This window comes from Bubalus bubalis, chromosome 4 (assembly GCF_019923935.1).
Source record: "Bubalus bubalis isolate 160015118507 breed Murrah chromosome 4, NDDB_SH_1, whole genome shotgun sequence".
Classification (NCBI taxonomy): domain Eukaryota; kingdom Metazoa; phylum Chordata; class Mammalia; order Artiodactyla; family Bovidae; genus Bubalus; species Bubalus bubalis.
Genome location: NC_059160.1, coordinates 151,677,076 through 151,695,670, shown reverse-complemented (window position 1 = coordinate 151,695,670; position 18,595 = coordinate 151,677,076). Strand labels below are relative to the sequence as shown.

Here is an 18,595-nt window from a genome sequence, read left to right as displayed (position 1 = left end):
TATGACCAGTGCATTCTCTTGGAAAAACTCTATTAGCCTTTGCCCTACTTCATTTTGCACTCCAAGGCCAAACTTGCCTGTACTCCAGGTATCTATTGGCTTCCTCTTTTGCCTTCCAATCCCCTATGATGTAAAACACATCTTTTTTTGGCGTTAGTTCTAGAAGGGCTTCTAGGTCTTTATAGAACTGTTCAGCTTCTTCGGTTGGGGAATAGACTGTGTTCTCTTAGACTTTAGTTTGGGCTTCCCTGGCAGCTCAACTTGTAAAGAATCTGCCTGAAATGCAGGAGACCCCCGTTTGATTCCTGGGTTGGGAAGATTCCCTGGAGAAGGGATAAGCAACTGATTCCAGTATTCTTGTTTGTTTCAATTTCAGTTATTTGTGATTGCCCTGGTTTATATTTTTTATTTCTTCCTGTTTCAGTCTTAGAGGGTTGTTTCTTTCTAAGAATTTGTCCATTTCTTCTAGCTTGTCTGTATTATTGGCTTAATCCCAGAGGTGTTCTGATAGGCAGTTGTTGGCTCAGGAAGACTCTAGAGAGCCTTTCTGGTGATGGGTGGGGCTGTGTTCTCACTCTTTTGGACATCTGACCTGAGGCTTCCCAACACTGGAGCCTGCTGGCAGTGGGTGGTGCTCCATCTCTGTGCCAAATGGCCACCTCTGGGAGAGCTCACACTGAGTAGTCGTCCCTGGGTCCTCTACCACCAGTGTCTGTGTCCCCACTGTAAACCACAGCCAACCCCTGCCTGCAAAAGAGACTGTCCAAGACCAGCAGGTAGCTCTGTCCCAGGCTCGTGGAGTCACTGCTTTCCCCTGGGTCTCAGTGCATGTGAAACCTTGTGCATTTTCTAAGAGTTGACTCCCTGTTTACCCCAGCCCTGTGCAGCTCCTGTACTCAAGCCCCAGTGGCTTTTAAAGGCTAATACTCTGAGGGCTCCTCCTCCCCATGCCTGAACATCAGGCTGGGGAGCCTGGCATGGGGTGCAAAACTTCCTCCTGTTGGAGAAACTCTGTGACGTAATTATTTTTCAGTTTGTGGGTCACCCACCCTGGTGTGGGATTTGAGTCTATCGAGAGAGCACCTTTCCCACCACCTTGCTGTGGCTTCTTTGGATGTAGAACATCCTTGTTGGTAGACTCGAGTCATTTTTGTTGATGATTGTTCAGCAATTAGGTGTGATTTTGATGTTTTCGTAAGAGGAGGTGAGCTCAAGTCCTTCTACTCTGACATTTTGTCTCTTCCTCCTATTATGTCTTGAAGTTTAGTATGTGATCACTGCAACTTTGTTCTTCTTGATTCAGTATTTTGGAACTATTCTGGGTCTTTTGATTGTCCCTATAAATTTTAGAGTTAATTACCAAAAAAGCTGCCGGGACTTTGAAATTGTATTAACTCTGTAGAACAAGCTGGAAAGAACTGACAATTATGAAACTTCTAATGTATGAATATAGAATATTTATTCATTTATCTAGATCTTTTGTGATTTATCTTTTCAGTGTGTTATAGTTTTCTACATATAGATCCTGTACATATTTTTTTATTTACATGGTGTTTAAAAATTTTTTTAAATTTGTTGTTTGTTCGCTTATGTTGTTGTTGTTGTTCAGTCACTAAGTCGTGTCTGACTCTTTCTGACTCCAAGAACTGCAGTATGCCAGGCTTCTCTGTCCTTTACTATCTCCCTGAGTTTTCTCAAAGTCATATCCATTGAGTCAGTGATGCCATCCCACCATCTCATTCTCTGTCACTCCCTTCTCTTGCCCTCAATCTTTCCCAGCATTAGGATCTTTTCCACTGAATTGGCTCTTTGCTTATTTAAAGAAAAGTAATTGACTTTTGCATACTGGCCTTGTATCCTGTAAACTCTTAATCTCAAGGGTTTGTTTTTTATGAGTTTCTACATAGACATGTGATTTGTGAATAAGAATAGTTTAACATCTTTACAAGCTCTATAACTTTTATTTTTTTCTCTTATTGTGCTACCTGGGATTTCTTTGATATCATTCAACATATGTAGTAACAAAGGGCATCATTTTTTTGGTCCAAAACTTAGGAAGAAAGTATTTAGTTTCTTATAGTGTTAGCTATAGGGGCTCTTCAATATATACTTCATTGGTTAAGGAAATTCCCTTTATCCTAGTTTCTAAAAATCCTAAATGGGTGTTGATTTTGTCAAATGTCTATTGATATGAGAATATCATTTTTTCTCATTCAGTCTGTTAACATAGTGAATTTCATTGATTCTATGATATCAAATTATCCTTGACTCCCCAGAATGAACCCTGCTCCATAGTGCTCTATTAAGCTTTTTGTATGTTACTAGAGTCAATTTACTCATATTTTATTAAAATCTTTTATCTATGTTTGAGATATTTGCATGGGGCTCAGGTTGAAGCACTGGAGTGGTGGCTACGCAGTGCTGGAGTGACTTTGAGGAGATATCCCGCATCCAAGGGCAAAGGAGAAGCCCCGATAAGACAGTAGGAGGGGCAAAATCGCATTTACAATCAAACCCCATAGCCACCAGAGATGCTCAGAGGGCTCAAACATACTTTGTATGCACCAGGACCCAGAGACCCCACAGAGACTGAGACAGAACTGTGTTTGGGTGTCTCCTGAGGAGGCACAGGTGAGCAGTGGGCTGCTGCGGGGGCAGGGGCTCTGGGTGCAGCAGACCTAGGTCTGCCATAAGCCGTCTTGGAGGAGGTCACCATTAACCCACCATAGAGCTGCCAGAACTTATACAGGATTGGAAAACAGACTCTGTGAGGGGACAAAGAACCCTGTGATTACCAGAACCCAGGAGAAAGGAGCACTGACCCCACAAGAGACCAACCCAGACTTGCCTGTGAGTGTCCAGGAGTCTCTGGCAGAGGTGTGGTCGATGGTGGCCTGCTGCAGGGCTGGGGGCGCTGAGTGTAGCAGGGCATGCATGAGACCTTTGGAAGGAGGTCGCCCTTATCTTCATTACCTCCACTGTAGTTTGGCATGAGCCCCGCCCTTCAACAGAAAGTGAAAGTGAAGTCACTCAATCCTGCCTGACTCCCTGCGACCCCATGGACTATAGCCTACGAGGTCCCTCCAGCCACAGAATTCTCCAGGCAAGAGTACTGGAGTGGGTTGCCCTTTCCTTCTCCAACAGAAAATTGGATTAAAAATTTACGGGGCATGGCCCCGCCCATCAGAACATGACCCAGTTTCCCCCTCTGTCAGTCTCTCCCCTCAGGAAGCTTCCATAAGCCTCTTATCCTTCTCCACCAGAGGGCAGACAGACTGAAAACAACAATCACGGAAAACTAACCAATCTGATCCCATGGACCACAGCCTTGTCTGACACAATGAAACTGTGAGCCATGGTGGTGTAAGGCAACCCAAGACAGATGGGTCATGGTGGAGAGTTCTATTAAAATGTGGTCCACTGGAGTAGGGAATGGCAAGCCACTATAGTATTCTCGCCTTGAGAACCCCATGAACAGTATGAAAGGGAAAAAGATAGTACACTGAAAGATGAAGTCCTCAGGTTGGTAGGTGCCCAATATGCTACTGGAGATCAGTGGAGAAATAACTCCAGAAAGAAGGAAGAGATGGAGCCAAAGCAAAAACAACACCCAGTTGTGGATGTGACTAGTGATGGAAGTAAACTCTGATGCTGCAAGAGCAATATTGCATAGGAACCTGGCATGTTAGGTCCATGAATCAAGGCAAATTGGAAGTGGTCAAACAGGAGATGGCAAGAGTGAACATTGACTTTCTAGGAATCAGTGAACTAAAATAGACTGGAATTGGTGAATTTAACTCAGATGACCATTATATCTGCTACTGTGGGCAAGAATCCCTTAGAAGAAATGGAGTAGCCATCATAGTCAACAAAAGAGTCCAATTGCAGTATTGCAATCTCAAAAACAGCAGAAAGATCTCTGTTCATTTCCAAGGCAAACCATTCAATATCACAGTAATCCAAGTCTATGCTCCAATCACTAATGCTGAAGAAGCTGAAGTTGAATTGTTCTATGAAGACCTACAAGACCTTCTAGGACTAACACCCAAAAAAGATGTCCTTTTCATTATAGGGGACGGGAACGCGAAAGTAGGAAGTCAAGAGATACCTGGAGTAACAGTCAAATTTGGCCTTGGAGTACAAAACAAAGCAGGCTAACAAGACTAATGAGTTTTGCCGAGAGAACGCACTGGTCATAGCAAACACCCTCTTCCAACAACACAAGAAAAGACGCTACACATGGACACCACCTGATGGTCAATACCAAAATCAGATGGATTATATTCTTTGCAGCCAAAGATAGAGAAGCTCTGTTCAGTCAGCAAAAGCAAGGCCAGGAGCTGACTGTGGCTCAGATCATGAACTCCTTATTGCTGAATTTAGACTTAAATTGAAGAAAGTAGGGAAAACCACTGGAGAAGGCGATGGCACCCCACTCCAATATTCTTGCCTGGCAAATCCCATGGATGGAGGAGCCTGGTAGGCTGCAATCCATGGGGTCACTATGAGTTGGACACGACTGAGCGACTTCACTTTCACTTTTCACTTTCATGCATTGGAGAAGGAAATGGCAACCCACTCCAGTGTTCTTGCCTGGAGAATCCCAGGGATGGGAGAGCCTGTTGGGCTGCCATCTATGGGGTCGCACAGAATTGGCCACAACTGAAGCGACTTAGCAGCAGCTTAGCAGCAGTAGGGAAAACCACTAGACCATGTATGACCTAAATCAAATCCCTTATGATTATACAGTGGAAGTGACAAATAGATTCAAGAGATTAGATCTGATAGAGCACCTGAAGAACTATATTCAGAGGTTCATGACATTGTACAAGAGGCAGTGAGCAAGACCATCCTCAAGAAAAAGAAATGCAAAAAGGCAAAATGGTTGCTGAGGAGGCCTTATAAATAGCTGAGAAAAGAAGAGAAGTGAAAGGCAAAGGAGAAAAGGAAAGATATATCCATTTGAATGGAGAGTTCCAAAGAATACAAAGGAGAGATAAGAAAGCCTTCCTCAGTGATCAGTGCAAAGAAATTGAGGAAAACAATAGAATGGGAAAGACTAGAAATCTCTTCAAGAAAACTAGAGGTACCAAGGGAATTTTTCATGCAAAATGGGCACAATAAAGGACAGAAATGGTATGGGCCTAACAGAAGCAAAAGATATTAAGTAGAGGTGGCAAGAATACACAGAACTATACAAAAAAGATCTTCATGACCCAGATAACCACGATGGTGTGGTTATCTCACCTAGAGCCAGACATCCTGGAATGCGAAGTCAACTGAGCCTTAGGAAGCATCACTACAAACAAAGCTAGTTGGAGGTGAAGGAATTCCAGTTGAGCTCTTTCAAATCCTGAAAGATGATGCTGTAAAAATGCTGCACTCAATATGCCAGCAAATTTGGAAAACTCAGCAGTGGCCACAGGACTGGAAAAGGTCAGTTTTCATTCCAATCCCAAAGAAAGGCAATGCCAAAGAATGCTTAAACTATTGCACAATTGCACTCATCTCAAACGCTAGCAAAGTAATACTCACGATTCTGCAAGCCAGGCTTCAACAGTATGTGAACCATGAACTTCCAGATGTTCAATCTGGATTTAGAAAAAGGCAGAGGAACCTGAGATCAAATTGCCAACATCTGTTGGATCATCAAAAAAGCAAGAAAGTTCCAGAAAAACATCTACTTCTGCTTTGTTGACTATGCCAAAGCCTTTGACTGTGTGGATCACTACAGACTGTGGAAAATCCTTAAAGAGATGGGAATACCAGACCACATGACCTGCCTCCTGAGAAATCTGTACTCAGGTCAAGAAGCAACAGTTAGAACTGAACATGGAACAACAGACTGGTTCCAAATCAGGAAAGGATTGTATGTCAAGGTTGTATATTGTCACCCTGCTTATTTAACTTGTATGCAGAGTACATCATGTAAAATGCTGGACCGGATGAAGCACAAGCTAAAATCAAGATTGCTGGGAGAAATATCAATAACATCAGATATGCAGATGACACCACCCTTATGGCAGAAAATGAAGAACTAAAGAGCCTCTTGATGAAAGTGAAAGAGGAGAGTGAAAAAGTTGGCTTAAAGCTCAACATTCAGAAAACTAAGATCATGGCATCTAGTCCCATCACTATATGGCAAATAGATGGGGAAACAGTGGAAATGGTGACAGACTTTATTTTGGGGGGCTCCAAAATCACTGCAGATGGTGACTGCAGCCATGAAATTAAAAGATGCTTGCTCCTTGGAAGAAAAGTTATGACCAACATAGACAGTTTATTAAAAAGCAGAGACATTACTTTGCCAACAAAGGTCCATCTAGTCAAGGCTATGGTTTTTCCAGTGGTCCTGTATGGCTGTGAGAATTGGACTATAAAGAAAGCTGAGCACCAAAGAACTGAAGCTTTTGAACTGTGGTGTTCGAGAAGACTCTTGAGAATCCCTTGGACTGCAAGGAGATCCAAGCAGTCCATTCTAAATGAAATCAGTCCTTAATATTCATTGGAAGGACTGATGCTGAAGCTGAAACTCCAATACTTTGGCCACCTGACATGAAGAGCTGACTCATTTGAAAAGACCCTGATGCTGGGAAGGATTGAAGGCAGGAGGAGAAGGGGACGGCAGAGAATGAGATGGTTGGATGGCATCACCGACTAAATGGAGATGTGTTTGAGTAGGCTCTGGGAGTTGTTGATGGACAGGGAAGCCTGGCATGCTTCAGTCCATGGGGTCGCAAAAAGTCGGACACGACTGAGCAAGTGAACTGAACTGAGATATATCAGCCTGTAGTTTCCTTTGCTATAGTGTCTTTACCAGGTTTCTATTTGGGATAATTATGGTCTCATAAAACTAATTAGGATGTGTTTCCTCATGAAGAAAACATTTTAAAAGATACTGTGGAGAATTGGTATCATTTTTTCCTTAATAGTTCAATAGAATTCACAAGTAAAACTACCTGGAACTGGTGATTTTATTTTTGGAAATTTGTAAATAGTGAACTCTGCTTCTTTAATAGTTATGTTGTACTATTCAGAATATCTATTTCTCAAATGAGATATGGAAATTTTTATAATTTAAGACATTAGATCATTTTCAGTTCAGTTCAGTCACTCAGTCATGTCCGACTCTTTGTGACCCCATGAATCGCAGCACACCAGGCCTCCCTGTCCATCACCAACTCCTGGAGTTCACTCAAACTCACGTCCATCGAGTCGGTGATGCCATCCAGCCATCCCATCCTCTGTTTTCCCCTTCTCCTCCTGCCCCCAATCCCTCCCAGCATCAGAGTCTTTTCCAATGAGTCAACTCTTCGTATGAGGTGGCCAAAGTACTGGAGTTTCAGCTTTAGCATCATTCCTTCCAATGAACACCCCGGACTGATCTCCTTCAGAATGGACTGGTTGGATCTCCTTGCAGTCCAAGGGACTCTCAAGAGTCTTCTGCAACACCATGGATCAAAAGCATCACTTCTTTGGCACTCAGCTTTCTTCACAGTCCAACTCTCACATCCATACATGACCACTGGAAAAACCATAGCCTTGACTAGACAGACCTTTGTAGATCATTTTATCTCTTATCAAATTTGGGGGCATATAGTTGTTCATAGTACTTCTTTTTATCCTTTTACTGTCCTTGAGACTAGTAGTAATGATCTCTCTCTCATTCTTGATATTTGTAATTTGCATCATTTTTATTTTTCAGGTGTAGGCTGTGTAGAGCCTTTTATCAATTTTTATTAATCTTTTCAAATAAACACTTTGATTTATTCATTTTCTTGTGTTTTCCTCTTTTAACTTTTGTTGTTTCCTCCTCTAGTGTTTATACTTTATTTCCTCTGCTTGCTTTAGGTTCAATTTGTTCTTCTTACTGTAGTTTTCTTAGGTGGATGTTTCAGAAATCAACTGTAAATTTCTCTTTTTTAAATATAAGTAGTTAATGCTATAAATTGCTAAAGAACATTTTCATGTTATATTTTTGTTTAGTTTAGCATATTTTAAAATTTCTTGGAAACTTATTTGACCTAGTGATTAATTAGAAGTGTGCTGTTTAATATCCAAATAGTTGGGCGTTTTCCAGCTATCTTTCTGGTTCTGACTTCTTGTTTAATTCTGCGGAAATCTAAAGGCATACTCCGCATGATTTCTATTCTTTTAAAAATGTTAAGATGTATGCCATGGCCTAGTGTATCATTCTATTTTGGTGACTATTTCATGTGTTCTTGAGAAAAATGAGTATTCTCCTGTTCTTTGATGGAGTATTCTATTTATGTCAATTTGATCAAATTGATTTATAGTGCTGTCCAGGTCACTTATGTTTTTACTGATTTTTGGCCTGCCTAATCTATCAATTACTGACAGAGTTGTGTTGAAGTCTGCAAATATAATAGCAGACTAATCTATTCTCCTTTCTATTCTATTAATTATTGCCTCATGCATTTTGATGCTCTTTTGTTAGGTACCAATAGGTTTATAATTTTTGGTGTGCTCTTGGAGGACTGACTTCCCTCTGTCATTATGTAATATCTTTCTTTATCTCTGATAGTCTACTTTATCTGAAATTAATATAGTTACTCCAGCTTAATTTTGATGTTAAGCATCTTATATCACTTACCACTGCTTTCCTTTATCTGCAGTCTTTATATTTAAAATGTCTTTCTTCTAGATGACAGATAATTAGGTTTCTTTCTCTTGTCTGACAATCTTGGGCTTTTAATTTTTTAGTCCATTTATAAGTGGCTTTTGATATAGTTGGATTGAATTCTGCCATCTTTGTAACTGTTTTTTAAACATTACATTTGTTCTTTGCTTCTTTTTACCTCTTGTTTTTCTTCTTTGGTTTTTAGTTGATAATTTATGATTCTCAATTGTTCTCAATTGTCTCCCCTTGGTATATCATTTTTATTTCCTTTTAACATGCTTTTAGTGATTTCCTTAGGGCTCACAATATATAGATTAACAATATAAATCAATTTTCAAATGACAGTATACAACTTCATGCATAGTGCAGGGACCTTATAACAGAGTATTAATTCCTCCAACTATCCCTTGTGAAATTTCTGTAATATATTTCACTTACACATAAGTTACAGTTACTCAATACATTACTACTTGATTGCTTTTAGATGAAAGAAGAATAATAAAAATATTTATTTTTACCTTTGTTCCTTCTCTGACACACTTCTGTAGATCCAAATTTTTGATCCAGAAAATTTTCATCTGTCTCAAGAAATTCTGTTAGTTTTTTAATTGGACTGTTCTGCTGGCAACAAACTTGCTATGGTTTTGTTTTAGAAAGTCTATTTCTCGTCTACTTTTACAAAATACTTTTGCTAGACATTGAATTCTATGTTGGTTATTTTCTGTCAACACTTGGAATATCGTGCAGTATTCTACTTTTGCTTGCGTGGATTCCAATGAGACGTTTGCTGTGTTCGTAGCCTTGTTCCCTATATTGGGAAGGTTTTCTTCTTTCATTAGTTTCTTTCAGAATTTTCTCTTGTCTTTGGTTTTTCTATAGGTTAAACATATCAATAATAAGTCTAGATGTGGTTGTTTTTTGTACTTATCTTGCTTGGTGTTCCGAACTTCTGCAATCTGTGGTTTGGTGTCTGGGAATAATTTTGGTAGCATCTCAGCAATTATTACTTCAAACATTTCTTCTGCCCCATTCTTTCTGGTGTTGCAATTATACACACACACACAGAGTTCTCAGGGTTTTGTTTTGTTTTTTTTTTCTGTTTGTGTTTTAATTTTGTCTTGATTGATCTATCTTCAAGTTTAGTAGTTCTTTGCTTAACTGTGGGTAAGTCTATTTATGAGCCTCGTGAAGGCCTTCTTTAACTGTGTTTTGATTTCTAACATTTACTTTAGAAATTTCTACAATTCTGCTGACATTACCCATTTGATCTTACATGCTATTTGTTAACATATTAAGGCATTTCAAATAACCATGATTATCTGTTAACTCACATATCTGAATGTGGTTATGATTGCCAAGTCTTCCAAAACTGTGAGTTTTCTAGTATGCCTTTTAATAAAAAATTCAAAGTTGACATGTGACATAGTCACTGCAGGAAATACACCTTTAGAGGGCAGGATTTATGGTAATCTACATATGAGTTGGGCTGTATTTTAACATTTGCTGTAGCTATAAGGGGTAGAGATTCCAAACTCCTCTAGTGTCATTATTTATTTCCTCTTTTGGCTTTAAGGTTTGCTACACTATTTCTCAGAGAGCTCTATGTTTTATAGATTTTCAGTTGTAAATTCTCTGCTACACTGATTGTTGGTGTGGGGGCTGAGTGCAGATAAGGTAAGAAGGTCTTTCGGTGGAACTTGGTCTCAGAGTGTGGCCTTCACCCCTGTTTCTATTCCTTTTCAAGGCATATAGCTCCTCCCATCTTCTTTGTACCCAGTTCCTGATATATTTCCTTGAAACTGTCCCCTGTTCATGTTTCTTTTCCCCTGTTTAGATGAAATACTAATCCTAGAGAGGACTACAAGGGGAAGAAAATCTCTTTCCCTATGTGAGATAAGGTTTCAGTATTCAGTTCAGTAGCTCAGTCGTGTCTGACTCTTTGTGACCCCATGAATTGCAGCACGCCAGGCCTCCCTGTCCATCACCAACTCCCAGAGTCCACCCAAACCCATGTCCATTGAGTCGGTGATGCGAACCAACCATCTTATCCTCTGTTGTCCCCTTCTCCTCCTGCCCTCAATCTTTCCTAGCATCAGGGTCTTTTCAAATGAGTCAGCTCTTCACATCAGGTGGCCAAAGTATTGGAGTTTAAGCTTCAACATCAGTCCTTCCAAAGAAATCCCAGGGCTGACCTCCTTTAGGATGGACTGGTTGGATCTCCTTGCAGTCCAAGGGACTCTCAAGAGTCTTCTCCAACACCACAGTTCAAAAGCATCAATTCTTCGGTGCTCAGGCTTCTTCACAGTCCAACTAACTCTCACATCCATACATGACCACAGGAAAAACCATAGCCTTGACTAGATGGACCTTTGTTGGCAAAGTAATGTCTCTGCTTTTGAATATGCTATCTAGGTTGGTCATAACTTTCCTTCCAAGGAGTAAGCGTCTTTTGATTTCATGGCTGCAGTCACCATTAAGACCCCACATAATCTCACAAATAATAACTATGTACATTGAATAAGTAAATAACTTTGTGAGATAATAATTTTAAAGCCAATAAATACCTGATGTAATACAGATTTATTGCATTCTCCATGGAGCAAAGAGAAAATTTCAGAATAGGTGCTGTTTGGTGGAGAAGGTTAGAGCTCACTCTTTGGAAGGTGTATTCACTATTTTGCACCTCTTTCTTACTTAACATTTTGGAGTTTATATTTTTGGACTCAAATAAAATCAAAGAGGAGGAAACATCGATCTTGGCAAAATAATAGTAGGTCTAGAAGCACATTGAAAGAGAAGGCAATGGCACCCCACTCCAGTACTCTTGCCTGGAAAATCCCATGGACGGAGGAGCCTGGTGGGCTGCAGTCCATGGGGTCACAAATAGTCAGACACGACTGAAGCGACTTAGAAGCAGAAGCACATTGAAACATTTGAAAAAAGTGCACAGACTAAAGAGCTGAAGAAGAACTCATTTGGCATATATTCACAAATAAAAACGTTGTTCATTGAGCTATGGCCTGCAGTTTAAATTTGTTCCATATGATTGATAGTCTCTGGCTAGAAAGTGTGTCTAGTAAATTGGTGAAGGTTTCTGCTTGAAAATATAACAACATCTTAGGAAACATCAGATCTTAGACAGCATTTACTTAATGTGTTTTTAGGTGATAAGTCACTATGCCAAGGAAAAAAGGAGTCGTTTTTCCAAGTTATTATGGTACAACATCATTAACTGAGCACTCTCTATGTGAGGTAATTCTGTTACTCATTATTATAGTTTTTATTTCATTTAAAAAGTCTGGAGTCAGTTAATTAGTAACTGTTGTTTCCTCCAGACCAATGTAAAAGTTTTACATGCTTTCATTTTCCTGCTTTTTTTCCCTTGTCTCCACCAATGTCCATGTGGAAAATGCCTAGAATATTAATTCATATTGTTGAGATTTTTCTTTTCATAATACTTACTTAGACCTACCAACGAGTAGTTCTCACTTCCATCAACTATATATTCACACATACCCCTGTTTCTTTCTGGATTAACTTTCTTCCCTGATGTACTTTATCCTCCAAAAAGTAGCGATTTTCAGAAAGAGCCTGAGACGAAACTCACACTTCCCTGATAGTCTTTGTGGTCACAACTCCTAGGATCAAAGTATTTCCATCTGTGCTCACAGGCGTTTCACTGTCTTCTCGTGTCCAATATTGTTGACGAGAAACCTGTGGTAACCTGAATTCTTGCAGCATGTTCTGAGGCAAAGATGTGCAAGCAAGTAGATTTGCCCTTTACTAACAGTGCCCTGAGGTGTACACAAGATATGTCAATACAGCTTTGGTGCTCTTGTTGTGTGTGCTTTAGTCTTGCTCTGTCATCCCTTTCAATGTACTACTTAGTAATGACCAGTTATGACTTGGAATATTGCTTTGCATTCATTCTCTTCCTTTCTCCAAAACCGCTGTTACATATTATATTGGGACTTCTATCCACAAAATGATCTGTCCATATTTAAAATTAGGTTATTTATTTCTTATAGTGAAGTATTTGCTATTTTTTTTTAAACATATTCTGGATACCAGTCCTTTATCAGATATGTGATTGCAAATATTTTCTACCTATCTATCTGTGGCCTCTCTCATTATCTTAACAGTGTCTTTCAAAGAGCAGAAGTCTTTAATTTGGATAAAGTCCAATTTATTATTGTTTAAAATATTGTAAAACATGACATTGAATATTTTTCATTTTTGAATATTGATATTAACTTTTTTAGCATCATTTGTTGAAACAGCTATTTATTCTCCATTAAATAATATTTCCTTCTATGTTGAAGGTAAACTAATCAGATATCTATCTCTAGTTTCTTTATTCTATTTCATTGTCCCTCTACCTTGACTCTAACATCACAGATTTCAATTACTGTAGGTTTAGAACAAATCTTGAAGTCAGATAGCATAAGCCCTCTGACTTTTCAAAGTTTTCCGAAGTCTTTTTTAGCATTTCCAGGTCCATGAATATAATATACCTCTCCAATTATTTACATTCTTTTCAATTTCTCTCAGTAGGAAAGAAAATTCCTCAACCTGATGAAAAACTATAGTGGACATCATCGTAAGGGTGAACGCTTTATGTCCATGATAGGAAATGAGGATATGTGATCTCACCAACTCTGTTTAATGTTGTGTAGGTGATCTTATGGAGAAGAAAATGGCAACCTGCTCTTGCATTCTTGCCTGGAGTGTTCCATGGACAAAGGATCCTGGAAGGCTACAGTCCATGGGGTTACAGAGATTTAGATACGACAGACTGACTAACACACACATGGGAAATCTTAACTAGTGCAATAAGGTAAGAAAAACAAACAGATTTAAAAGGAACGAAGACCTGTTGCACACAACATGAAGCTATGCAAACTGACAAGGGACTTTAGTAAGATGGCAGGACACAATGTTCATATACAAAACTGATTGTATTTCTATAGGCTGTAGGTGAAAGTCACTCAGTTATGTCCGACTCTTGGCAACCCCATGGACTATACAGTTGATGGAATTCTCCAGGCCAGAGTCCTGGAGTGGGCAGCCTTTTCGTTCTCTGCCGTCGCGGCCGCCTGTGCTTGTGCAGGGGGGATCTTATACTAACAATCAATAATTGGATTAATTAAAAGTACCATTTGCAATGTCAACATGAAATTTTTACAGATAAATATAAGACAAGCTATAAAAGATGAATATGTTGAAAACTGAAAAATATTAGACTTACACAGTGTTCACACATCTAAAGATTGACTAAATGTTAGTGTCCAATTTTACAAAATTAGAGCCTCAATGCAATCTCAATCAAATTCCCAGCAGGATTTTTTAAAGACATCGACAATTTGATTCTAAAGTTATGGAAATGCAAAGTCTAGAATAGTCAAGCCTATTTTGAAAGTGTAAATCATCAGTGTATGAAGCAAGTTAGCAGGACTTACTATTAGGCTACAGTAATTAAAACAGTGTGATAGGCATACAGTTTAATGGAATAGACAGTTACAGAAATAGTATTGCACCTATATGGTTAACTGATTTTGAATAAATATTCCAAGGAAATTCAGTGGATGGAAGAAGTTCCTTTTCAACAAATGGTACTGAAACAACTGGACCTCATATTGAAGAAAATGAACCTCAACCCTAATTTCACACCATACATAACTCATCATGGATCATAGGTCTAAAATTATTAACTAAAAATATGAAGAAACATTAGTGGCCTTGAATTAAGCAAAGCTTTTTTAGCAAACACAAAAAGCATGAATCATAATAAAATACCCAGAAATAAACTTAGCTCAGGAAGCAAAAGACCTATACTTTGAAACCTGTAGGAGACTAGTAAAAGAAATGGAAGACACAAACGTATGGAAAGATACGCCACATTCTTGTATTGAAAAAATGTTGTTAAAATAACCATAGTACCCAAAGCAATCTACAGACTCAGTACAATCTCTATAAAAAAAAACTATCTTGAAGAAGAAAAACAGAGCTGTAGGAATCGGGCTTCCTGACTTCAGCCTGTACTATTAGTACGAATGGAGAAGGCAATGGCAAGCCACTCCAGTACTGTTGCCTAGAAAATCCCATGGATGGAGGAGCCTGGTGGGCTGCAGTCCATGGGGTCGCTACGAGTCGGACGTGACTGAGCGACTTGACTTTGACTTTTCACTTTCACACAATGGAGAAGGCAATGGCAATCCACTCCAGTGTTCTTGCCTGGAGAATCCCAGGGATGGCAGAGCCTGGTGGGCTGCCGTCTCTGGGGTCGCACAGAGTCGGACACGACTGAAGCGACTTAGCAGCAGCACAGTGATCAAACAGGTCAATGGAGTAGGACAGAAAAAGTCACCTGGTCTATGGCAAAGGAGGCTAGGATATACAATGGAGAAAAGACAGTGTCTTCAAAAAGTGGTGCTGGGAAAACGGGACAGCTACACGTAAAAAAATAAAATTAGAACATTCTCTAACACTATACACAAAAATAAACTCAAAGTGAATTAAAGGCCTAAATGTAAGACTGGATACTATAAAACTCCTAGAGGAAAACACAGGCAGAACACTCTACAATGTGTATCACAGCAATATTTTTTTGAACCCATCTCCTACAGTAATGGAAACAAAAGCAAAAATAAATGGTACTTTTAAAAGCTTTTGTATAGCAAAGGGAAGCAACAAAATGAAAAGACAACATACAAGATGAGCAAAAATATTTGCAAACAATGTGACCAACAAGGGGTTAACTCCAGCATATTCAAACAGCTCAATTTCAAAGAGACAAGTGACCCAGTCAAAACATAGGTGGAAGATCTAAATAGACATTTTTTCCAAAGAAGACAGAAGGCCAATAGGCACATGAAAAATATGTTCAATATTGCTAATTACAGTAAGCCCCTACATATGAACAAGTTCCATTCTGAGAGCATGTTTTTAAGTCCAACGAAGTTAGGAAGCCAACTAACACGGTCGGCTGTATAGGAACTGTAATGTAGTAGGTTTATAATACTTTCTACACAAATAATACATAAAAAAACAAAAACTGAGACATTTCTAATCCTATAGCAAAGTGCCTTGAAAAGTACAGTAGTACCAGCTACATCACCACTGCTTTGATGCTTGCTTCCAGACATCTGGGCTTGAAATAAAGACTCTGTACGACTGCATACAGTACTATAAAGTTCACAGAAGCACAGTCACTTGTACGGGGTGCATGCCTCTGGCAGTGTATGCCAGACAGGTGAACTAACTTATGTGACTGGGCATGAGAACGGACATTTGTATCTTTGAAAGGTCACAATTCCACGGTTTCCATGTGGGGGGCTTACTGTATGAGAGGAATGCAAATCAAAGCTATGATTACAGATTACCTTGTGCCAGTCAGAATGGTCATCTCAAAAAGTCTACAAATAATAAATGCTGGAGAAGGTGTGGAGGAAATGGAAACCTCCTAAACTGTTACTGGGAATGTAAATTGGTACAGCTACCATGGAAAACAGTATGGGGCACCTTAAAAAATAAAAATAGAGTTACTGTATGATCCTGTAATCATCGAGAAAAGATGAAAACTCAAAAAGATACATGCATCTCAATGTTCTTAGTAGCACTACTTACAATAGCCAAGGCATGTAAAGAAGCCAAATGCCCATTGGCAAATGAATGGAGAAAGAAAGATGTGGTATATATAAAAAGACCACCAACCTTAGTCTCGGCAGAGGTATGAAATAGATCTCTCATACATTGCTGGTGTGAATACAAAGTTATACAGTCACTTTAAACAACATCTTGGCAGTCTCTAAGAATTCACACTTACCTTTACCATTCGATCTACCATTCCCACTTCTGTGTATCCCTGGCTGCTCAGTGGTAAAGAATCCGTCGACCAATGCATGAGCCGCAAGAGACGTGGGTTCGATCCCTATGTTGGCAAGATCCCCTGGAGGAGGGCATGCAACCCACTCCAGTATTCTTCCTTGGAGAATCCCACGGACAGAGGAGCCTGGTGGGCTACAGTCCATAGGGTCGCAAAGAGTTGGACATGACTAAGCATGCATGCACAGTTACCATTTGATCCAGCATTTCCACTTCTATTTATTCAAGGCAAATGATAACATAGGGCTGTTGAAAGATTTGTATTCAGATGTTCATATGGGTCTTAGTCTTCATAGCTAAAAACTAAACCAAAAACATATTAATCGGTGAATTAAACATTATGGCATATCCATTCAAAGAGTTCTATTCACCAGTATGAAAGCATACTATTGAAATAAATAACCAGCTGCATGATGAACCTCAAAAGCATTGTGCTAAGTAAAGGAAGCCTAACACAAAAGACAATCTTATGATTCCATAAGAATAAAATTCTAGTAAAGGCAAAATTACAGAAATAGTATCAGTGGTTGCCTCTAACTGTCATGGAAGGGTATGGACTGCAAAGGAGCAGGACAAAACTTGAATTATTCTGTATCTTGACTGCTGTTATTAAATGACTACATATTTGCCAAACTCATAAAGTTGTACGTTGAAAATTTGTGATTTTTTTCTTTTTGGTATGTAAAGTTCTCAACATATATCTTTTAAAGTTCTCTACATATATCTTTTGGGATTTTACATACCAATTAAGTTTTGGTATGTAAAGTTCTCAACAAAGCTGATAAAAAAGAAAGGCCCAGAAATGACAGAGGAATTAAAGAACCATTTTTCTTTGCAAATTAAGAGTTGAGGGTAATAGACCACTTGGAATACTTTTATTACATCAAATTCAGAAATGACTCTGTTAAAAAACTCTTCCAAAGAGTTTAACTGTGTTCTTTGCTGGTTTGTTTCCTTTTCCTTAAGATGAAGGATCAATTGTTCCTTTACAGGCAAAGAACCTTTAAAATTTCAGTTTTGATATGAAAAGGGTAATCAAATGCCAGAATTCTCATTTGCACATTTCCTTCTAGGGACAGTATGAGGTAGGGGAGGTTTTGATTATCTGGGTTGGTCAGTTCTCCCGCTCCCTCACAAACTCCAAGATGGGTTGTCCTGCCTCACCATGATGGGCTCAGACATGAGCCTGCACAAGGAAGGACGTTGTGAATCTTTCCCTTGCTTACCTTAAGAGTTGCTTAGGCCTAAAAACTGTCTAGCTATAAAAGATTTGTAACACAACAGGAATTGTGGACTCGAGATGATTCTAACTACAGTGAAAAAAGCCCAGAGGTGAAGGCAATCCTTTTCAGCCATTCTTGTTAGCTTGCCACACACCTATCAGTGGCTTCATTACCAACACAGTCGCACACAAGTATTTAAAAGCTTACTTCTATTTGGAACATCTTTATCCCATACCTTTTATGGAGTTTTCATCTTCCTTAACTGTCATCTTCAGCATTTGCAGCCCTTCTCAAGAAAGAGGAAGAAAAATAAGCTGTGTGTATAATATATGATGACTCACCCTGTTGTTATCATCGCTCACAGGAGAGATGGGGAGTCATAAGGTATGACTTATCCCTCACTCCCTCATGCACAGAGATAAAAACAGAAATGCCATCCCAACATTTAGGCAAGATATACATACCAGGAATGTATGAGAACAATAAATTGTCCCAGTGACGCCAATATTCTTTCCACAATACAATGGTAGGATGGAGGGAAGCACGAAAGCTTTTAGAATAAGATCACTGTGCAGCCACAGTCAGTCTTTATATATTTATTTGGATAAAAATTCTCCTATAGTTTTGGTATTCCAGCAGCTACAGCAATCAAAGAGTCTCTAACCACATCTATGAATATCTGCACAGGAAATGAGTACATTTAAGTAGATGGTCAGAGAAGGCAATGGCACCCCACTCCAGTACTCTTGCCTGGAAAAGACAGAGGAGCCTGGAAGGCTGCAGTCTGAGGGGTCGCGAAGGTCGGACACGACTGAGCAACTTCACTTTCACTTTTCACTTTCATGCA

The 18,595-nt window shown here is 39.3% G+C and overlaps 1 long non-coding RNA gene across 1 annotated transcript; it reads right to left on the bottom strand.

The window, feature by feature from the left end:
• Positions 1 to 1,727: 1,727 nt before the first annotated feature.
• On the bottom strand, positions 1,728 to 18,579 carry LOC123465741. The gene is made up of 3 exons (XR_006641033.1): positions 17,984 to 18,579; positions 16,467 to 16,828; positions 1,728 to 3,002 (listed from the first exon to the last, which is right to left on the bottom strand). It is a non-coding gene; the product is annotated as an uncharacterized LOC123465741 (long non-coding RNA).
• Positions 18,580 to 18,595: the final 16 nt, after the last annotated feature.